Raw genomic sequence first — 24,794 nt, forward strand, 5'->3', positions numbered from 1 at the left:
GTCTGTGTAGAGGCGGCTAAAAAGCGGCACCAGCCTCTGCTAGCTTCCACGAGCTTCTAATCAGCCTACATCTGTCTGTTGTGCATCCATCCAACGAATAAGGGGGGAGTGGAAGCAAGAGCAAGAGGGAGAGAATGGGTGCACAAGCGCTCGCGCACGCGGCCGTACGCACCCCTTTGTACGCGCACACCTGACGACGGGCCGAGGGTGTGCGGGTGGTTGGTTTCTAGCAGAGAGGGGTAGTAAGAGTGGGAGAGAGAGAGAGAGAGAAGCGCAGGCAGGCGAGACCGAGAGAGGGAACAGGGGAATCGAGATATCGATTCCACGCGCGATACCGCCGGGTGTTTCCGGGCCTGGTCGCTCGCTTCGAGCACCTTCGACAACTTCGACAACGCTAATTACAGGATGACGAACTAACCGTGGTCACACCGGACTTCCGTTCTCTACTTCGTGAAAATCGAGCTAGCTATCATCGAAGGGGAAAAGGGAAAGAGGAGAGGATGGTTGGATTTTTCCTCTCTTCGTTCTTTCAACGATCATGACAGTCGTTTTTCTACCATCCCCCTGCCACCCCGCCCACTGAAGTTGCTCGTTTATCATCGTTCGGGATAATAGTTTCCAGATCCCGCGAATGACCTATCGATAGAAACCGGTTACACAAGCCGCGTGTATCGGTAAGCACGCGAGCGTGCCTGCAGCTTTGTGAATGGCTGAAAGGAAATCCGGTTGATTAGTTTTGGATAGAAACGATCCCAACTGGTGGAAAGTTCCTTTAATTTCGCGTGGCCCGTTATTTAGAGCGGTTTGCATGTTGTTGACGGTAAAAAGGGATACACAGACGGAGTGTAAGGTGTAGAGAGAGAGAGAGAGAGAGGGAGAGAAATGGAAAGGTAAAATGCTTGCCAATAGAGGATACGTGTACACGAAGGACAAAGAACGTTTTTTTCAATTATGTATTGAAAATAAGTCGTGATTAATCGGATTAATTTTTGCTGTTTCTCTTTTGTTGCTTTTCTTCCTTTTACCTTTTCTGTTTCTGCGTTCCGTGAAAATAATTGTCCTCGTCTCTGACTTTCAATATCTCCTTCCAAGCTTCAGATTGATAAAGAATTAAACGCGCTGAAGAATAATTTGTCTTTACGAGATTGGATATCTGCAAAATGTGATTGACATCGATAATCGTCAGTGTTCCTCGTTTAGCAGTGAGACAAGTGCGATGTACTTCAATGGTCTTTTGAATTATCATATCTCGACATCATTACATCTTCTAATTGGTTCTCTAAAAGTAAAAGGTGTCTCACACTTTCGATGAATTGGCGTTTTGATCGAGAAAATTGTTCCAATGATACAAAATGGATCGTACATAATTCAATAAAATAATATAAAACAAAGAATATTGTGTATCTATTATTTTCTTATGAAACGAAAGAAACGTCTACTGGTATTTAACATAAATTGAATACTTTCTCCACATTTTCTTTTCTGTTTTACCATTTATTTTACCGCAAATCTATTAGTAGATTAGATTCGTATCATACGTATCCCATGAACGAAGCGCAAAATAGATTAAAATTCATTGAATTCAGCCAACGGATCTAAAGCGAGCAGGTGTCCTAACCATCGTCGTAACTTGTCTCGCAAAATAACAACGAAACCTATATTTCTATAAAACAATCTCCGTGCCCTTAATCCAGCTCTATCTTCCCCATCTCCACAAATCAAAACCTTGTCCACTTCGCCAAGCCCTCTAAAGCACATCGCAAACTATGACCATCGATATCGAGATAAATCATTACGCCGACAGAGACCCTTAAGCCCATGGCCATGGTACGGCGCGACGTAAGCCGGAAAAATCGAGGCCACTCGCTAGACAAAAGCCAACAGAGGCGCGTGAGCCCCCTAACAATTGGCAAATCCAGCAGGGTACCTTGAGGCAAGTCCGCACGAAACGCAGCAGAATCCAACTCACAGGATAACAGCCAGCCCCCTGTGTCGTAGCGGTCGACGTGACACATTCCCATCGCGTGATAGTGCAACCTCCAGTCGAGCAAACTTAAACCCAACCCCCTTTTCCGCCTCTTCCTTACGATACGAGGAATTAGGGGACAGTGACTTGCTGCGAAGACGACAGCAGATACGTCTCTGTTGCGATGCTAGGCAGTGGACACGGTCACGCTTTGGCCGTTGTCGCCCGGCTTGAGAAAGACTACGTGGCTTCCTGACAGATGGAACAGAGAAAACTCGCGTCCTTGGTTCTTACGTGGTCGTGAAAAGTGGACGCTTGATGAAGCAAGGATGTGAGGCGGTATGGGAACGCTTGGTCCAAAGGGAATTTTGAAGGGGGCAGGGATGAATTACGTAGGTTGGTTTTGACGAATGGCGAGGTACAATTGTGGAGTTGAAATCGTGGAGGATAAATCGCGTAAGTGTTAAAAGAATAAAAAATGATTTCGTTAGAGGTAGGGAGGGTGAATAGGGTAAGTTTTGATGAGTGGCGGAGAGGAATAAAGAAGTTGAAATGGCGGTGTTAGTGGAGAAAAAGTAAGAAACGACTTTCTTAGTGGAAACGAATGGGGTAGGTTTTAACGAATTACGAAGCACAGTTAAGCAGTTTGAATTGGTAAATAACACACGTTAAAACAATGAAAAATGCTCTTTTGGCAAGGTGGAATGTAAAACGAATCTCTGTTGCATGGATTATTTGCTGGAATTCATCAAAAACGAAAATGATAATTGGTTTGCCTCGAGCACTGGAAATTTCCAATTTCCATATTTCTCGTGATAATGCAATCATAAACCTGATTTCGATCAATTCTAGTAGATTTAACAATAATTTCTTTCGGTATTTTAATAGCTTTAATAATAATTTCTATCGCGTAATGGATTTTGAGCAGCTTGCTTCTCGCGATAATCCCATTACGTATAAATCTGGTTTTGGTCAATTTTAATAGTTTCGATAATTTCTTCCTGCCTTCAAATTTTTTTTTTTTTTTTTTGTCATATGCCGGATTTTGAAGGTTAAGAGATTCGCGTATTTTGTCGCATTTAATTGCAAAATTAGCCGAGCAATAATTTCTCTAGAGTGAATAAAATTATTTTCTCCGTTTCGCTTAAACATTTTTACCGTGTGGGTGAAATATACGGACGAGAACAACGGACCCGCGAAATATATGCAAACGAGGATAGTAAAATGTGTTTCGTCATGCGGCCGCTGAAAAAAATTCCGCAAATATTGCATACCACTCTGTTCAGAAACACGATTACAGCCATAACGAATTCGTTATTTTCGCTTCAAAAGCGCGAACGCAATCAGGATTTGTATTCCGCGATTCATTAAAGAGAAAATCGATTTTCTACCCTCTAAAAAACTCGTCTCATGATACACGTGCCCATTCAATATGAATTATACTAACCCCTCCTCTTTTTTTTCTTTTTCTTTTTTTTAGTTTATTTAACAACTTACTGTTTGTGGGAGATCCATTGACAAACATTTCGCTGAAATTGCACTTTTATTTACGAGATTCAACGAGAAACGACTCATAATCCGCGCTTAAACTCGTATCGTATAAAAAGTAGGTAATAAAGTGGTGCGATAAATTTCATAAGCCACAGTCTCTATGTACATCGTATTACGATAGACGTGTCAGCTCTTCTTTTTTTCTCATGCATTTTAAAACTTAACATTTCGCGTGATTTAACATTTATTTATCGCCGCTACACGCTTATTCGAAGTGATACGTGCCCGCTTAATTTTTCAAACGGGAACGAACGAAATTTACCGAACACGCGAATGTACGTTTCGTTTAATCATTTTCGTTGGTAGAAAAGTTTATTTTGTTAAAAGCGAACCGCGTTCCTCATTTAAAATATATACGTAACATCGGTCAGTCTGTGAGTTTAATTGCAAAAGTCGTGAACAATGTAATATTCTGAACGAAATACAATGGTGAAACAGGTACTTGCACGTTAATGAGAGTTTCGGAAATTCCAAAATGTTAAAAGGGCGAAGGCTTGCGCGATTCTGCTGTATAAAACGGTAACTACTCTGCGAAAATGTACAGATAGGTACAGGACTGGTTTAACACCTCGGGACACTCGAACGAGTATCAAAAATTACATTGCGGCTTTTGATGTATCATATTTATTACGTTTGGGATCACGATACGTTCGTATTTAAGGGATGAAACGAACAAATTATCTATTAGTATAATCAGGACTAAAAGATGATACTTTAACGACCTCAAAAGCGAAACGATAATGCCCATTTTGGTCATTAAACACAAACATAGCTTGGAAACAAAGCTAACCCAAAATTGGAATAATAATATTGACTTGTGCGATGAATTGCAATGTTCAGAAATATTCTATGGGTTTATTAATAAAATTCAGCGTAGTTAATATGTGCACTTATACATATAAGCTTTTAGTAAAAGTGTCGACAAAAATGTTTCTTATTCTTGACAAGTGCATTCACTAGTGTTAAGTATAAATTAGTATAATCAGCAATTAGTATGTACATACATTGACTGATAAGTATATTTAATTAATTACCTCAATGAATTAATGAATTAAATCAATAAACAAAGATTCAATGAATTAATTGAATAAGTACAATCTATTAATATAAAATATGCGATATATGTATAATAAATTAATATGAATAATGTCCAATAATCTACATCTAGTAATATTAGATTGTACAATAAGTTCGTTCAAAGATTGTTGCTTTTATATAAAATCTATTTATAGTTAACGAGACTTGTATTGTTTTGTATTATTTTCTAGCATACTTTGCAAACGAATTAAGCAATTATCGCTTCAAAACTTCCGTCTTTTTATTTAAATATTCCAATATTAGTATTTCTACAATCTTTAAATTACTTAATTACTATTGGTAAAATAATTCCAGATATCGAAACAATTAATATTAATCATAACGTGTCTGCAGTAGAAACACCCTTCCACGTTTCACAATATTCACATCCAAAGTTACCATCTTCGTCACCCTTTTTCCTACCATTTCTTCCTCGCAAGAAATATCTCTCACGCACACCCATCTAATAAACTATACGAACGCCATTCCAGTTTCAAGGGACAAAAAGCGTTACAAGTCGACACACGAAAGAGCATAAACGGAACATCAGCTACGTATCCCTTTTATTAAGCGATACAGACGGAAAAATAATTAATTAAATCAATTAGAAACCAGGGTGAGTAAACGTAATGATCGAACGTATACGTGGAACAGGCCCTTACCATCTTGTTAATTTAACCAGGAAACATTCATCGACCGTCGTCCGAGGTATGCCATCGTCGAATTTAATTACAGAATCAGAGGCTCAAGGTATACGATCGCTCGTAATTATGCGCATCCATGATTAACAGGTTATCGAGCTTTGACGTAGAATATTTATTTGTGTCATCGAGAGCGCCAACCAGACGCCGCGAGATCGTGTTCGTGAATCGCGACAAAAATCAAGCTTCCCTTGGTCGTAAGGCGATCCCTAACAATCCGCCCACGTGTTACAATCCGCAGTTAACGAACCACGAAGTCGAACGATTAGAAGAGACCAGGGAAAGTACCTATTCCCGTAATTGTTCAGTGAAATTTTTCGACGGAAGTCTGGAGTTCGATAATAAGCGATTGGCGAGACAGGATTATTTGTGGGGACTGGAGAGTTATACTGATGCGGATTGTTAAAGTTTAGGTGTCGACGATGATGGAAAGGTACTATTAATGTCGAGATTAGTCTCATTATTAACGATGTAACGGTAGTTTAATTATTGAGAAATTATAAAATAGAGCAACATATCAATGATTAATGCAAGTCGCGTTCAAGCTTTCGTTTCTTGGCTATAAAATATTTTCTGATATCTAACGATATGTAATTATCAAATTGCGGATATACATGCGAGTTTACATTTTCAAAATAATTAGAAATTATTAGAAAAAGATAGGAAATAATTAAAAGAGTATGCGCTTTTAATATTTAGTTTAGACAAAACCATTTATTGCAGGGAAAAGAAAATTTAGGAAACTGCTATAACAGAATCATATGTTATGATCTAACGATTGGAATAGAGTAGAAAACACTATACTATTTTATGAATGTTTATCAATAATTACCAGATGTTTACCAGTTTTACCAATGAGAACACTATAATATAAAATTTAATTGCAAATTCCCTTCCCATATATTTATTAATAATGCTAGAAGATGATACCAATAAATATTAATTAATTGTTTCTTAAATTTTGTCTATGCTATCTATCTAAATGAATGGAACATTGAGTTGTCTGTACAACTTTAGAGATGGCATATACACATGGTTTTCTAAAGATACATTTTTCCTTTTCGTGAATTTCGCCTGCAGTAATGCATAAATTTCCTCTTCCTCCTGAAAACAACTAGTTTCTTGCCACTTGAAGCGTTCTCTATAAGCGCTCTTCGAATAACAATTAACATATAATAAATACAATTGATAAACAGCACCTTGTTCACTACGGAATGATCTGCTTGCAATTGTTATCTTGAATACGCGGAGTCCCTTTTACGGCCAAGTTTCGATTAATGGTAAAACCAAGGGGGCGAGGCTTCAGCGAAAAGGATGAATGCCACGAACGTAATTGTGCAATTGTCGATCGCGACTTTTCCCCAAGAGCATAATCGATCTACTTGAAAGGCAATTGAGTGTTCCTGCGATTGCTCTCAAGCCCCATGAATGCAGCCCTCCGCTTTCGTCCGGAATCGAATGCAACGCGATAGCGTTCCGTGCTTCTGCACAAGCGTAATGCCGCGCCAACGAGAAGAAAACAAGCGCGTGCACGCGGCCGGTCGAACGTGGAAGATTAGTTTGTGCCAGGAAAAATATGATACGATTAGTAGCCACGTGCACCCTCACTGCGAATTACTGCGAATTATGATCTCGATAGCGTAATACCAACTATACAAACTCACGAAAGTAGTCGAACACTTCTAGACATATAATAATTATGATGTACTATAATGTGTTGTATGAAACTCATTTTGAAATTTCATGAAGACCGTTATGAGGCTCGGCTATCATCGTTATATCGGTAAAGTCTGAAACAAGTTTGAATATATACACTGTATTTTCTAGCTACTTTGTTACAAATAGTTACAATCTTCAAATATTTCTATTCTAATAACTGGAAGTCTGATTAATCAAAGAAAATATTCATTGCGATAGAAATAACAAGTATCCTTCGCTGAAATTTATATCTTTGCTATTCTTTGCTTTATTTCTGCCATTGAATCTCATTTGATAAACACTTCGATACGGTCACACGAAAAATATAAAAACACCGGAACGCCAGATAGTAATTTCATCAGCCACGGAAAACGTATTCGTCGAGAAGATTACTTAAAATGGAATGGACGGTAAAAGTTTGGCTTTGGACCAGCGCGAAACGCGGAAAAAAATTTCTGAACGCGGCAAGGAACTATTGATTTACCGGAGCTCCGTATTTTATTTTATTCCAGAGGTTCAGCGCTTTCAGCACGCGATTTTCCTGCGTTCGTTCGTTGTCCACGCTGTAGGACAGATGTCATTCGCGACTCGCGATAGCGTTTTAAAAAACACGCATTTTAAAGGCTTACAATACGGCCAGGGTGGATGGCTAGGAATACCGAAAAACAAGGAACAAAAAACGCAAGTGAAAAAAAAAAGAGAGAGAGTGGAAGGGAAAGAGAAAAAGGAAATAGGAGAAATCCGACAGAGAAAGAGAGAGAGAGAGAAAAAAATATATTCGAGCTCGCGTTACAGACGCGTGTAATACGTTCCCGTGGGGCTGATACACTCGACGAAAGCAATTTTCGAGCAATGAACGCCCGATGCTTTTACAAAGGCAAATGATGTTTGAAAAAGTTAGACCCGGTCCGGCGGCGCGAAACTTCCGGCCAGAGGAGAGGGCGAAATGAGAACGCGATAAAGCCCGCCGGTGACTTTAGAGGGGAACGTTCGGGAATAAAAATTCATGAACTATGGATTTCAATATGGAGCCGCCTAGGTTTCCGATTGCTCCAGCTACGTCAACGAAAGTGAGAACCACGGGGCAAATAATCCGCTCCATGCTGCCCTGTGACTTTCCAAATCGTCGGTGGAAATCATCTCGATAGCAACACGTCGCCAATCGCTCCAATATTTATCGCCTACCGTAGCATTATTCGGAAGAAATTATATTTTTCACTGTTGCCGTTTATCCTGACAATAAGAAATTCGAAAAGAATTCTTTGAATATTTTCATCAATGTGTTGTTTCATAATATGGTTATCTTGGGAAGATACGTACATTTTTAAGTAAACGTTGGATTTGGTTATTTCGTATCATCGATGCAATGCGTGTTGAAATAAGCGTATTTTTATATCATGTGGCCAAAGCGGATAAAAATTAACGAAGCAAAATATCATTTAGAATTACTCCAGTCGTATCGTCGAACTTGCATACAACATCAGTATTTTTAATTACTGATTGATTAAACTTGAACTACACATTATCTATTTATTTATCTATTATGGCGTTCGAGTTTTCTTGCGACTCATCTTTTTCGACACATCTTAAAGCGTCTTATATTACTATTACTGTAAAGTTATTGTAAAGTATTTTCAAAAATAGTTAAATAATGATTGGTCCAGAACGAAATGCTTATTGTGATAAAATTTTGACCAGACTATAGAAGAATAATGTCCGGAATCTATCAAATAAATTTAGTTAAAAAAACGAATCTATAAAGTGGATAAATAACGAATGTTATGTTCCATTTTATAATCCGAATTTTATATCAAAAGTCTTGCTGGAGCTCGAATAGAAATACGGAAGCAAGTCGCTAAATAATGATTAATTTCAAACGAAATTCCTCCTGTGAATTCCTCCATAGGAGAATAGTGTCCGAAATCTAAAAAGTAAATTTAAAAAACAAATCTATAAAGTAAATAAGTAACGAATATTGCGTTGCATTTTATAAATTAAATTTCATGGCAGAAGGCCATTCCCGTAGCATCGCTGGAAGCCCAGAAGCTTATATGCCGCGTAAATTGCATTAAACTTGAAATCAGTATTTTTATCGGTGCCATATCACTTATATAAGTTCCTGGTTGCAGAACAAATAGCCCTAATCCCCAGTGTCGCAAGAAAAACAGCTTTTATACTCGAACATAACGCGAGCAGAATGGAGAGAGTGGCACAATCGTAAGAACGGTTTACACGCACTACTTATACACGAACAAGCCGAATGATCCTCCTTATTGCTCTAACTACCCCATAATTACCCTGGCTGCTTCTAGCAACACGCATAAGCCTCGAGTACCAACCAAATAACAAAAAAGAAAGAAAAAAGATCAGAAGACGGTAAAAGCGGGAGGTGGCCAATTTAAAAACGGACTTATTCCTCTTTAATGAAACCATTTCCTGCGCGTTATCAGGCAAGAAACGGCAACATATCGAGTAGCAAATTGCCGCGAATTCCCTGCGTGTGCCGTTTTTCAAGCGAGCAGGCTCACGAGCGGGCAAAGACTTTCCCACGAGAGGACAGGCGGGCTCGCGCTTCATTCATAGTCGATGGACCGTATCGTGGCGAGATAATCGAGCGAGAACGCGAAGTCGCTACTCGTTTGCCGATCGCGAAGCGCTAATTGCGTCGGGACGCGGCGTCGTAACGCGGCTACCGGAGAAAATGCCTCTCGCCCGATTTTCCTTCTCTCTTTCATCCATCCACTATGTTTTCTTTTTTCGTCCTTTTTACTTTACACCGCACGCTGGAAAAGTTGCTAACACGACGACTTAACACGTGACTCCAAGGATTAACGAGCGTTCCACGAGCCGCTTTCGAATACGCCGGGACGTCGACCTGCCGCCTTCCTTCATCGTCCACTTCACTATATAACCCCGAGACTCGTCACTTATCCTCCCATTTGCCCGAAATTATACTTGATGCGCGTTCCACCCGCTCCCGGTTTCAACCGAATGAAATTCTCACCGGCACCGAGAAGAGGCTTTAAGGTTCATTCCGGGATGTTTCTTGGATTTCAAGGGGTTGCTTCTGGGCCGAGCTTTCCTCAATTTCGGGTTGGGTTTAAGGAGGGGGCAATGGAGTATTCATGAATGAAATTTTTTGGAGAATCGGGTTCTTTGATAGGGTATTTGTTAAACTTGGATTCGTTCTGAATCGAGTTTCTCTTTTTCGGTTTAATTTCAATGGAGACTTTATGAACGAAACTTTTTATAGAATTTTTCGATTGATGTATAGGTGGGATTTATAATTGTCGATTCATTGAGCTTCATCGGTAAAAAGATCGTAGCGCTAGATGTTTATTTTGTTAATTAATTAAGTAGATTGATCGAGTATTTGCTGATCGTTTTACATTTCATATTACGTATGAGCGCAAAAATGTTCTATTAATTAAGGGATAAATATATTTGTTTTTGATAATAGTATGGATGTACGTATTAGGTTGTCCAGAAAGTGTCTTTCTTTCGCAAACATGTCCTATTTGGCGTTGAAAACATTAATCTGTAATCTCGTTATTTTCTATGTGATTTCAACCCAAGATCCATGTGTGTCGAATGCTTCAAATTGTTAAATACCTTCTAGACGGGCGCTAGCAATGATCTTGTGATAAACAGCATCTCCAGTTTCTTTGATAAATCACATACATACAAAATTCGACACGAGCAAGTAGACTTTCGTGACTGGCTATGTATCCATAGCATAAACTCGTGTTACACCCTCTCAGCGAATGTTTCTCGAGTTTTCAGTACATACACGGCGCTGTTAAAACGTTAAAAGCAGGAGAACTACGGTTTTATTCGCAACAAGTGAAGTTGCATCGAAGGCAAAGTTTCATGGCGAACCGTTGAACGTTCTCGGGCACGCCGCGAGCGATAAGTAACGCGACCAGGGGGTAGCTGCCACCCGAGAAGCGGAAGGGGTCGGAAATATACGCGAGGTTCGCGGACGTCTGCCGGGTCCGAGAGAAATTCGCGCACTTTGCCACGTTTCACTGAGCGCGATTACCATCTCCTCCATCTTTCCTCGCTATAAATTCCCATAGTGTCGCGCGTTAATCCACGGATTAGCCGGTGACCGGGGATTCCAGGGCGGACACGCGCGTGGAAGAAGAACACTGCAAGAGAAGCGGAACGGAGCACGGGAACGTGGACTGGACGAACTCGTTTCACGGGATTATGGATTAGTCGTTATGTTTAAGGAAAAAACCTGCTTCTGGCCGGCAAATGCTACTCTTCTGGCGTTGTTGGCTTTTCCAAATTGGATCGTGATTGTTCCAATCTAGTTCCGCTCAGTTTTCTTATTTTTTGCTCAGTCTGATGATTGATTGGTTGGATCACTCGAAAGCCACAACTTAATTTCGCACATTGTATGCAAATGAAGGTGACGCTGTTGCTTCAAATATTCTATATAAAAAATTGGAATTATTTAAACTGCCTCCTTCGTGATAAATAAATTCTTTGTTTCTTTTTAAGGTGAATATTAATTTCGTATATCTAGTTTTCGTTGTTGAATATAATTTTGATTATTTCCTTATTTTATATAGAATGAACAGAACTCTATCGACAACATCTCTGCAATCGATTTACAATAAATACGATATAACAGGCATTTAAATGCTTGTAGACAACGGAGAATAGTACAATAGTACAATAGTACAATAGCAGGCGATCAATTAGGATTATGAATCTCTTCATACAAAGCAGATATTTGGTAGATATCCATATATGTAGTGTTATGTTAACGGATTAAATCTATACCATTTCTTCCATTAACAAATTCGAGAATTAATTTCGATGAAGGAATCGTGGAACAATTTGATTTATAATTTTACGATTATTTCGCTTAATGAGTATATCTTTGAAACAATTGAAAATGAAATATCTTCAGCGTGAACGATGTTAATTATTGTAAAGTTAGACACAAGAGCAAATGAACTAAATATGCATATATGCAGTCTAATCAAGTGCAAACACAGTGTGGAAAATGAAAACTTCGCGTGGATTCTCGAGTACATCGTTTAAATAGTCCTGACCCATTAACACGTGGGATTTGCTAATCTTTTAAATCAAGATTTTACTTAGCGTTGTTTCATATTTCACTCTACCTCGAAATATCCGAAATCTTGTTAAACGACCACGATTTACTTCAGCCTCAAATTTTATATTATGAACTTTCATAAAGCACACCCTTTATTGTTAATTCTATTTTACAAAAATCCCTCTAGAAGCAGTTTTTAATAGGTAACATATCCCTGCAGGCAACGTGTTAATTAACACATTCTCCGCATATGTCTTGCCTCTGAGCTAGCATTTACTTTTACAAAATGAAACCGACTGTAATATAGAAAGCATATTAAATACCATGAAATTTTGAGGAACATTTTTACAACAATATATAGATAAAATATAAAATGTCATACAGAGAATCTCGTATTAAAAAATTTATCAAACTCTCGTATCAAAAATTTTAGCAAATTCTCGTACTAAAAATTTTACAATACAGCATGCGATTGAAAAAATCATACGAGCCGGCAAAAGATGATTCGTTATGTAAAAATACAAAAAACTGTAATGAAACTTTTATGTATAATATTTAATTCTTGAAAAATTCATTTTACATATGCAATTTGATAGCTGTGTAATAAGTGATACTATAACAGTATACTAGTATAGATACTATAGATAGTATACTAGTATAGATAGATACTATAATAGTATACTAGTATAGTATAGATATTATAATAGTATAATAAGTATACTATATTTACTCTAACGTCTATGCGATCAACAATTTTGTAAATCTAAATTCATTAAAGTACTACAGGCTTTTTTGTCTATTAAAAATAAATTAATCGTAAAAGAACCCGCACATCATATTCCTTTCACTTAGAATGAAACTTTGGTATTTGACGTACACCGCGAATCTTAAATTGCGATTATACTTCAATAAAATTATCAACATACACTACATATTTATCTTACATATTCGTAAAGTTCCTCTATATAGCCAATCTTTCGATTCTGAACCTAATAAGCCAAAATAACCATAGACCCTCTGATAAAGCCATGCACCCATAAACCACCCCTAAAACAATCCCCATTACCATCCACTCTCTATCCGATAAACACATCGCATCACACGCACGAGCTCTGAAACCGCAATTACAACGCTTTAACCCGGATCGTTTAAGCAATTCCGCAGTAAGCATCTGTGAAAGAAGCGCGTGTCGCGCGCGAAAGTTCACGCGGATCGATCGCTTGGTCGCGTGAATGGCGGCCGCATAACGAGTCAGATTGTTCGGTCGTCTCGCACGATCGAGCAACAAACCGGAACAATGGAGAGGCAAACAACGGAAGGAGCGTTCTCTACCGAGTGGGGCAGGGACGCCGCGCGTTACGTGCGTGTCCGTTCGATTAAGTAATACGAACGACCTTCCACGAACGCGTGGCGTGGCCATAAAACCCCGTGGAACGAGAGAATGCCACGAAATTGACGATAAATCTTCGCGGCGGTGGCGGCGTCGCTGTTCGCCGCTGTTTATTTCCAGGCTCGCTACTTCGCTACCCGGTCCACCGAGAGAAATAATTCCGGTACCCGCTTCCTAAAGTCACGTCTTGTATACAGCTTGCATTAGTTGGAGAAAATCGCGCCGCGAAATATTGCGACGCGTTCCTTGAGCTACGACGTGAGCCGCGAGACAAGCGACGACCCGCTGGAAACGCCGCTACCGCACACGGTAAAAGTAACGATATCTACCTGTTAACGAAGTTTACACGCAGTTCATAGAGGAACGGCTGGCTTTTGACTCTGGCTTTTGCCAAAGTTACGCCGGGACTTGGAAATTTCTGCGACCGGGCGATCCTGTGCATTGGTTGACGTTGAAGCACACGAACTATCGAGAGCCAATGCACATTTCGTTCGTCGTGAATGTCTATGTATTTCGATGAGAGGTGGACTAGCTTATTCCTTGAAGAATATTGTGATATGTAAAATTCTAAACATCTTTCACAGTGTCTTGGGAAATTTATGGCCGATGCGATTGTGTATTATACATTATATACTATAATTAGTTGCCATTCCATAAAAGGGAAAGGTTCATTTTATGTTGTAGACGAAGTGTACATTTGGATGCTCAAAGTCGTTCTTGATAGGATTTAGGTGACGATGAAAGTCGTTAAGAAACATATTATCTCAATCTGTATCTACATTGCTACATTGCTACTAATTAAACAGGATCCTTGGTAGTCTCGAAGTGCTTTCTGAAGAAAGGCCGCGATTATATTATCTGAATATATTCGATACATATATTGAAATAATTGAAAGTGGAATTAAAATCATATTCTAAATAAGCGTATTTTCTTTATCTTACTAAACGTGATATTTTATATACACGTAACAAATTTCAAGTTACGACAGAGAGAAAGAAACATTTTATGCGTCACCCTAATACAACAACCCTCCATTCTCACAGTACAGAGTACAAAATCCATTCACAAACCTAATCGAATCATGAAATTGCTAAGTAGCCCATAAACAACGCGACTCTATAAATCCTTTAGTCAGCTCAGCATTACCGCTCCTTCTCCAACAGTATCATCCCTGTACTTCCTGCCTCACAAACGCCAAAGTAGATCAAAATTACAGAGGGACACAGAGTCGAGTCCATCCCCTTGTTAGTTTAACATTGACCATCGTCCTTTCGCGGTCGTAAACGTCGACGGGTACAAGGGTCATCGGTTACAGGAAGTGGTGGTAGACCCTAGTTTCGAAAGGTATTCCCAGGTGAATGGAAAAGCGGAGAACGACGAGCCCTTTGGGGATCTGGTGACTCTCCCTGACTTTGGTAAATGTTCGGTGAAATTACGCCTACCAAAATTACACCTTGCAAGGTTATAATGGTGTGCATTAAAACGTTGATTGTCACGTGGTGGTAATCGATGTTCCACCATATGTTTAATATTTTCGCTTGATTAAAATAAGATAAATTTCATGCATTAAAAAATATTCAACGATACGAGTGATCCAGATAAGATTACGAGGAGAACGTGCAGTTTATTTCAATTTATCGCGGATCTCGAGACAAAATAAATGCAATTCGTGTGGCAATCAAAACGTTCGCGGCCGAGACCGTGCTTCACGCGCCTTTTTCTCCGCTTCGCGACGGATTTAATCGAGCTGACCTCTCCAAGATGTTGGATTTCTTACGTTTCCGACTCGAACGCTCGTTTAAATACCTGAATTTATACGATACCCACGCGCCACAGCGATAACAACGTGACTTTCAGAACCGAGCAATGCAGGTTTCTTCTAGGTATTAGGTTTGTTTCGATTAGACGCGTGAAAGCCGGTTTTTGTCCCACTGATTCTGAATATTTATTCGTCAAGTCGCGTGGGAGGATATCAGAGATTATTCGTGGCAGATTTTATATGGTATATATAGGCATAGTTATATATACATATAATGTTAGGCTTTTCTTGTACAGTTATTCTTAAACACTGATCCACGTCATGTGAATAACTTAAGATTTTAGATACGGACGATAAAAGCTGTACTCCGCGAATAATTATGAATAATACTAAATGTATAGGATATTGTATAGATGTGTGTTATGTTCATTTTAAGAGAAATTGACTGTATTCTGAGGATCTTGGTACTAGAAACAATTTTTAGCAAGAAAGTTTAACAATAAACAATTATTTTATTTCCCAACTCGATCATCCTGTATTCTTCTTCTGAAGGAATCGACATCAATAAAGGAAGAGTATTGTTCTCATTTTTCCTACAGATTGTAGCCTTTCTAATGGCTCTCTCTTCTCTCTCTCTTTCCCTCTCAGCTCAAACCACTTCTCCTAACCTCACCCACGTTGCAGGTCACCACAGGCAAGTTAATCCAAACAAACGGCAGCTCGTCCAACCACCAATTAATTACACAAACACGAACTAGCATTCGCCATCAACAGCGTACGTCCAAGTGCAGTGTTCTTGACGCAAACTGCGTGCACCTCTCCAGCTCTTCTTTCAACTTGCAACGCGCGACTTGCCACACTTCTGACCAAACAACAGTTTCCAATTACTCTACGTTAGTCAGCGACCGGAAAACATTCAGGTGCAACGTGTAACCGAGCACGCCTTGACAAAACAGTTATTCCATCCGATCGTCACAGTTGCGCAATTCATGGACTCAAGTATCTGCCATCTCCGATAATTTTCCTCGAGTTTCCTATCGTCAGCGAAGAGATAGGATCGAGAAGGATGACCGCAATCGCGATACACGTTCTCGACCAGCGTGATATCGTTTGCGCAATATTTTCATTGCTACCTTACAGGTTTCCATCTGTGCAATCCTTCCAATATGAAAGACGTTCGTGATAGGCTAAGCGCGATCAACGTGAAAACACGAAGATTGCGCCCGATCTTGAACCCTACCCTTTCCTTCGTTTCCCATTGTTTGATGTTTGGTTTGATGCTTGAGTCGAGAGAAGGATGTAAGATTTGAGAGGTCGATGGAATCTTGGAAATTCGCGTTGATATCGAATTTGATCTTTGATTATAGTTGTTTGATGGAACAGTAATTTAGTAAACAAACCGTAGCAACTTTGAATTTAATTTTATAATACCTATATGTTCGGTAGATTAGTAAGGTAACAAATTCTGAAGAATTGAAAATTTCAAAGAATTACGGTGATCTTAAATTTAATTTTATAATTATAATTTAAACACGTAATCGTAGTAACTTCAAGGATTAAACTTGAAGAGTGGTTTTCTCATCACACGGTAACGTCGAAAAAAGACAAGCGAGTATAAAAATTACTCAACTCTATGGAGAGAAACTGCAGTGAAAGGAAATTTCATCCTTAAATTCGAGTTTTCATTTTTACTGAAAAAAGATTCGCGTACCTCTGTAAAGCAAAAATTGTGTAAAAACGTTAGCCTCTGAAATCTTTTAAAAGCCAAAAATAATACAAAAGGGACGAAAAATAGGAATCTTTGTTGGCCGCGTGATAAACCTGACCTAACACCAAGCTATAACAATATCTACCGGTAAAATCTCGCGAAACGAACGAAACGCGGAACGAAAGCGCGTACAGAGAGATTTTTCCGACATTTTCAGTAGAAAGCGAATGACGCAGAAGGCGTGACCCGAGGCGCAACGATCGAAGATCGAGCCATAAACGCGGTGTTACGGCGATTAACGCGCTAAATGGATCGCGATCGACGAACGTCCGTGCTGTACCAAGCCCAAGGCGTTTTTTCCACGATGGAAAAGGGAAATCGACGTAGACAAGAGGCTCGAAGGCGCAATTACACTGCCCCCATCGGTGTTGGCATATCACGAAAGATGATCCAGCCGCTTCGACGGATAGATAGCTATCGAATCGTTACGAAAACGGTCAGTCGTATACAACTCTCGCGCGTTGCTTCCCTCGTTTCGGTGAAACGATGCCTAATTGCCGATGAATCATCGCACGAAGGTATTGTGTCATCACAAAAGTTCCTGTGATTTGTAGTGATTGGATTTCCTGTCCGTTTCGAAAGAACATTATTTGACTTTTTATTCGTGGTAAAGTAATCGGAGCTCGGTGTTTTCATTTAAAACAACCATCTGTGTATGGCGTAGGCGTACCTTTCTGATTTTTCCGTCTGATGTACCTTTGTGAACGTAATATGAGATTGTCGTATGTAGAGAAAAATGTATACGTTTGTAGAATGTAGAGGAATTGTTGAATAACATTTACAGAGTTTTATTTTCGCACGATTCTTCAAAGGAATAAAGGATTTTTAGACTGTATTAACGTGAAATATTTAAGCAGAATAGGCCACTGTTACGTACAGCGCTGCTGGTTATAAACGTTGGAACGTCTACTCGTTACAATCATTGCAAAACTTCAATAAATATTTTGCTTTATTTAACATTTTCTTTAGTATTATTAAAAAGTACGTTAAAGGGATTTATGATAAAATAATTAAAAAAAAAATAAAAGCAGTGGGAAGCATCAGATTTAAGTCAAGAGCACGAAATCTTCGAACATAATACCTAGTTGGCAATGTACGTATATCAATGTCGACCATGTTGATTCTCGCGAACGATGGCTCTTTTCGTTAATGACACGTTAGATCGCAAAGTTGCGCGAAATTCCGTGCGAGCAAGATTAATTTTACGTGTTGCCGGAGTAAAATTAATTTTGCAACCGGGTCGTGGAACCGGAGAAGTTTTCGTAACGGCGCGTACGTTTAGAGACGTGCGGAATTTGGTTGAAGCGTCAGTCGCAATTACCGTTGTAGGATGTAAAGGAATTATCTTGGATACGTCGGTCCTTTGTAACAGCCAGGATAACTATGCTTTGTGCACTTTTTCAGGAGAACACGCTTTTGAACCACCAAAAGGAACAATTTCCTTCTTTTTTATTTTTTTATCTCTGTTACTGGGAAACTTTTTCTGTAATTTATTTGACTCAAAAACATGCCGAGGAAAAAGCAAAAAACGAGAATCGAAGCTCAGATGGAAAACAGGACAAGTCACGGTTTGTGTCTTTTACAGAACAGCAATTTTAGAATGCAGCGTGTTGTCAATCAGTTCCATATTAAGATCTTTCATTCGATTTTGGGATTTTCGCGTATCTACCCTTTTGAACATTTAAAGGGTACTGTCACGTTGGTTACTAGGTACAGATATTAATCAAATTAAATTACCATATCAATTGAATTAATTCATCTCTTATCAAAAGGCTGTACCTACATTTCAATCCATCTATGTTGTTTTCCTTCGACTATTTCATATAAAAAGTAGAAGGGCTAGAATGTAATAAGTCACATACAGTAGAACCCTATGTGAACCCCCGGATAATCGAAAACTCGATCATAAATCGTATAACAAAATGATAGAAAACCTTTTGATAATGTAACATTGTACACGTATTTAGGTTTAATTAATTATTGAATCGGTTGGTAGTTTGATTAACTGCTTTCACAATATCCGTCTATTTACATATTCGTACCCTTCGTGTTAAAATTCCGAAAAAATTTGGAATCATCTTCCAAGTATCTCGGATAATACGAAACTTCGGTAAAACGGAAGTCAGATAACCGAACTTTCAGACACAACTGTATTCCATCTTCTACAGAGAAGCAGTTTTCAAATTAAATACATTCATAATGGACGAAAATCTCACGTTATCAATTGTCTTCTTATTTCATTCTCAAACTAAACGTGTCTTTCGGTCTCTTGGAAATTTCCAAAATAATATCTCACGCATACATATATACATAATGACATATTATAATATATTATTTCAACTCCAAAATTACAAAATAGAAATGATACACACATATTGCATCTTCGTATCCAAAACACTTAATCAATCAATGATTATAATATTCTCAAATAACAACCGATCTCCAGAAAAAGAAAAGGGAACGTATTACGTTGGAGAGGGAAAGAGAGGGTCCTCGTTTCGTAAAGGTTGAATGGAAACGTCGTTGAAAGCGAAGAGAGGAGTTTCGCTGTGAAACAATCGAGGCAAACAATAAATCTCGAGCCGGTGTTTCTTTCAACGAGATTTTCATCCGTTGGAAAGCACTCCCGTTAAAACGGCCGCTAATTTGATTATTCTGGCGCCATACTTCGACGCGATTCAAAGGCTCCGGTCGCTCACGGCGGCCCGGAGTCTTTTAATTATTATACATACTCTTGTTCCGCGAACCCGGAGAATTCTCCGGTTGCTGGCACGTTTCTTGGTTGCTCGGCTCGCTAAGACTGTTAAAAATTCATCCGGTGCCGGGGTCGACGTAATAATACAACACCTTTTCCGCTTCCCTGCTACGTTCTGGCATCGCTTTTAAGCTGGCTAGTCTTTTCCGCCCCTTTGCGCTTCATCGATATTGCACATCGATCGATCTGTATAGCTGCACCCTAACCTTCTGCCTGTTTCCAGAATCGGACACACGTATCACGATTTTTACGTTAGTAACCGAAGATTATAGGGGATAAACGTGACAAATATATTTTCCTGGATTTTTCTGATTTTAATGGTATTCGATACGAGCCTCTCAGAAGCCGAATTAATGAACGTCGTTTCTGTGAATTTTACAATTTCAATGATCAGAAATATATTTACTGTTTGCAGAAACCTTAGAAAATGAAATTTTTTCAGCATTTACAGTATTTAACATTGTGTTTTGTTTTCCGTATTTATTCTTTATGCTTCCGATTATTTCATATTTTAGCATTTAATAAATTTTTTAATAAGCTTATGTTTATAACAATTTATTCTTACTTTTATCTGTACGTTACTTATATCATCATTCTGCAATGAATAAGAACTAAAAGACTTTGTATATCGATTGTCGATTTTCACAGAAAACTAAAGAAAACTAAATTTTAACAATACCTGCATTAAATTTGAATTTCGCAATGTATAGTTAATTACAGCGTTAGACAACGTTAATTTCCTCGATAATCTAGTGATTCTTTAAAAGTTACGACTTATCATACGTTCTATACTTAACCGATGTATCGTGCACTAAACACTCAGTTATATTAATTGCATCCCTGACACATGGTCCATTTTCTCGGATTACTCAGGAACGCGATCTCAAAACTGTTTGCCAAGGGGTGTAGAATGAATTTGCCACGAATATTGTGTTTGCGACCAGTCAGCGAAATTGCACGGGAGGTAGGAAGCGTTAATTGCAACGTCTGAATGAAATCAGTTACGCTAGCTCAACCGGTAGCGAGAGAATTATCGAAACACAAAGCCCGTTGTAACGCGATGAACGTTTCATTTTTCTCTTCTTTCTCTTTCTTTTTTTTTTTTTTTTTTTTTTTTTTTTTATAATTAAAACTTTCCTACGTAATGATTGTTTTCTTTTGATACCACTGAAACTAACTAAGTATTTCTTCTTGTAAAATTTCCATTCCCTATTAAATAGGTCGTTACATCTTTAAATGCCACTGAAATTATTAATGCATTCTTCCCGTTAAAAATCATTTACATTTCTAATGCAACAATCTTTACTTTCATTTGACGCCACTGAAACTTTGGTAGGTAAAGTAGGAAAATCTGTGCACGTCAAATCCGACTTGGATAACTCTATAAATCGAAACACGAACTACAGTTTCTTTTGTGCGATAAATACTTTATTAACTGCTTTCAGAACCTCGTTTCACCAATCGCAGCGTTTAACCGATAACCGATAACTCCGCGTTTATGATGATTCGAAAAAGCAGATTCTTCGTTAATAAACATTTTCTCGAAAAGAATGAAGGATTTCTTTCATATCTCACGACTTTAGTCGCCATTCATTGTAACAAGTTTTAGAGAAATTTGTTGTTACAAACAAAGTTGTTTCGAGCCGAGTTTCAATTTTAAATTAATCTGACATTCACCGATTTTGAATTAATCGAGATACTCGTGTAACGACAGAATTAGTTTTAATTCCTCAAACTTCTTTATTCGAATCTCATTTTACGTTAATCAATATATTCGTGCAGGGACACAATTATTTTTAATTCCTCAAACTTCTTTATTCGAATCTCATTTTAAATTCATCAAGTTATTCACGTAAAAATGCAATTACTTTTAATTCCGCAAATTTCTTTACTTTAATCTCAAATCCAGATTTAAAAGGCTCTAGCTTCATGTACCACTAAGACTACTGCGTTTATTCAAATTTATTATTTATTATTCAACGATCAATAATGTTGTTGCTTCGAGTGTTTGACAGCTATTTGAAACGTTGAAGTTATTTGATAACCTCAGAGTGAAACGTTAAAACCAACGTTTATCGTGACAGACAAATTAAAAAGATGTTTGACCTTAAATCGGAAAAACAATTAATAATTCATATAATACAGAACTGCGCAATGACATGTCGCAAATAAGAAAAATATGAATAAAAACGAAGCTCAATTTCCTAATAACGTTTATTACTGAACTAATTTTTTATTCTATTTTATTATCTGAATTGCTAAATCATAGATCTTGAAGCATCGTGGCGCCTACAAATTCCTCTAAACTCTGCTGACGATTCCAAAAGAAATAAATTCAGTCAAATCAAATACACACACGACAGACCAATACCAACGTTCAAAGCATCGTACAATAAAGTAAGCAGCAAATTCGCGGGAAAATCGTGGGGAGGATACAACCGCGCAAAATTACACGCTTGACCCGAGCCTAGGCTGTCGACTGGTCACGAGCGTGTTAACTAATCGCCGCTGACGTTAAACTTAACGACCCGATGACGCTTACCCCGACATGGATAGACAAAGGGAGAATCGCGGACCAGCAACGTATCAAACAGGGGGAAAGAGAGGGTGGCGAGAATCCACGCGAGCCTTTCGGAGACCCCCAGCAACAAGCAACGGCAGCGACAACAACCGGTGAGAAGCGACGCGTAGGCTGGTGCAGTGGTCAGCCGGAACGAGACGCGAGTTTAGCCGCAAATTATCGCGACGCTGGGACGATAATGGAAATCCGATTGAAGCCGTCCATTTGCGACGCGTTATGGGACTGTTTGGCATTTTAATTGGGAAATTGCAATTAACCGGCTCGCCTGTATTATCGTTCGATCGTGGAGGTACATCATGGCGTGAATTAGACCTATGCGAATAGTTTCTTTACGTTTCTTTCATCTTGGAATTCTCATCGTGATATTACTCTCTCTCTCTCTCTCTCTCTTTACTGTTTCGTTTTGATTCTAGTCTTTCTTTAATCAACCGTAGAATCGTATATTGTTCTTTGTTGTTTGATAGAGAGCTGCAAGAGTATGCGAAGGGAATTTAACCTTCGCTTAGGGTGTGGTACTAATCGAATCGTTGATAAATATCCAATAAATAAACGCAGGCATTCCTCGATTTCTACGTGGATTTTTTAAAGAAATATGATTCTCTCTTTAGATGATTTAATTTGATCTAACGCGGTACGAACAGTGGCCTTCGTAATTCTTGATGTCTCTTCTTCTTAATGTAAAAATTTAAACATATCTTTCTCGTTCCTCGAGAAACTGGCGAGAGATCCGCCTCGAAGGTACTACTTACCAGGATCAAATTGATTCGAACACCGAGCACGGAGGAAATATTTGAGGGGGAAATTTATCGACGTCGAACGATCGTCGATGAAACGAAGCGGAATCCTAGTCGCGTCCAACCTACCATTCGTTCGATTTATTTATCACGCAGGCATGCGGTGATTGTCGTTAACCCTGCCCAACGTTCTTCGACTTCTATTTAAGTATCTTCAAAATACCTTTGGTTAACATTTACGTTATTCTTTCTAATTTCCATTCGATATTCCTATTTAACTGTCTTTCGAGTAAATATATTCGAAGATAGCATCCTAAATCCTACCTATATCACCTATATCTTTAAACCTAACAACAGTATTTGGTACTTTTAGGCATTTTATATTAAAATATTTCTGCTTAATCATAAAACTGATAAAATTAAAATAACAATATCGACATAAATATACTTGTTGTAATTTCTTTCTGTCACATCAAAAGCTTCTATCTAATTTCATATTTATGAAACGCTATATATATATATATAATATTTGTATATATTGTATATTTGGAAATATTAAACGAGCGGAATTCTACCGTATCACGATCATACTTTGATCACGTTAAACTTCTACCGGTTCGATCTTCCTCGTTCAATAAAGAAGCATCCCTTCGACGGACCTTTTAATTGGAAAATTGTAATTGGCGCTGTCTACTCGTCGTAGACTGCTCCTTCAAAGATATTCCCCACGACATTTTGCCTCCTCGGGGACCATCGGTCCTTGCACGTTTTCCCTCTTCCTACTCTCGAAACCCTGTCTTCCTTCTTTTTTTTCCTCCCCTTCTCTCTTTCTTTCAAAGTCTCTCTAAAACTCTAAACGGTCTACAGCGCACTTTTCCTATAATCGAGTTCCGTCCAGCGCGAGGCGCAGGCCTTTTCGAGAGGCCGTCCGATACACGGCTCCAACTTTTAATTGGCAAATGGTAATTGGACACGCGGATACGCGCAACTGGAGGATCCTGTGCCCGCCGGCCTTCTGCCCGGACATGGCCGCAGATTTTAAAAGAAAGAAATAAAAGAACGTTCTCTAGTACCATGTTAGAGGCTGATTCAAGTCGAGATATGATCCCAGTGAGTGAGTAATCGAGGGTGAAGAGATTTAACGACGATTAGCATAGCATATAGGATATACCGATATGTGCTTAAAGATACGAGCTAAAGATAAACTTCAGCCTTCAGGCTCGAGGTTGAATTTCAGCCTTTTTTTTACTTTCAATCTTTTACTTGTTATGTGAAGATGAATATAATTTCTAACGAGCTTTAGAATCTCTTACATTTTGGTGCTTTCTAATAAGAGAACCTACTCGCAGATTTCCAATTAATATTACGTACAACTATCGCTCATTAACACGTACCTCAGTATATTATAACATATATATAAAACAAAAGACATTACGCGTCTATTATTTCCTTATAAAACGAAAGAAACTTTTCGGACAATCTAATACATATAGGCTCATCTATATTCCTCACAAGTTATTCTATATATTGGGTTGGCAACTAAGTGGCAATCACTATATTAGTTTGTTGAATTGTGCGCGAACATAATAATAGAAATAGAACGGAATGGATCATACCTAATTCAATAAAATAATATAAAACAGAAATTGTTGTTCATCTATTATCACCTTATAAAACGAAAGAAACTTTTCGGACAACCTAATATAACTATAATTATAATTCAATCCCAATAAAACTCT

At 38.5% G+C, this 24,794-nt stretch overlaps 1 protein-coding gene and 1 long non-coding RNA gene across 3 annotated transcripts in view; both read right to left on the bottom strand.

The window, feature by feature from the left end:
- LOC100743182 (plexin-A4) overlaps positions 1-24,794 on the bottom strand; it is a 433,200-nt gene that overhangs the window by 207,035 nt on the left and 201,371 nt on the right. The gene's annotated exons all lie outside the window — the stretch shown is intronic.
- LOC117151445 lies at positions 3,063-24,742 on the bottom strand. The gene is made up of 3 exons (XR_004461382.1): positions 24,610-24,742; positions 22,655-22,658; positions 3,063-3,077 (listed from the first exon to the last, which is right to left on the bottom strand). It is a non-coding gene; the product is annotated as an uncharacterized LOC117151445 (long non-coding RNA).

Source organism: Bombus impatiens, unplaced genomic scaffold (genome assembly GCF_000188095.3).
Source record: "Bombus impatiens unplaced genomic scaffold, BIMP_2.2 scf_0216, whole genome shotgun sequence".
Classification (NCBI taxonomy): Eukaryota; Metazoa; Arthropoda; class Insecta; order Hymenoptera; family Apidae; genus Bombus; species Bombus impatiens.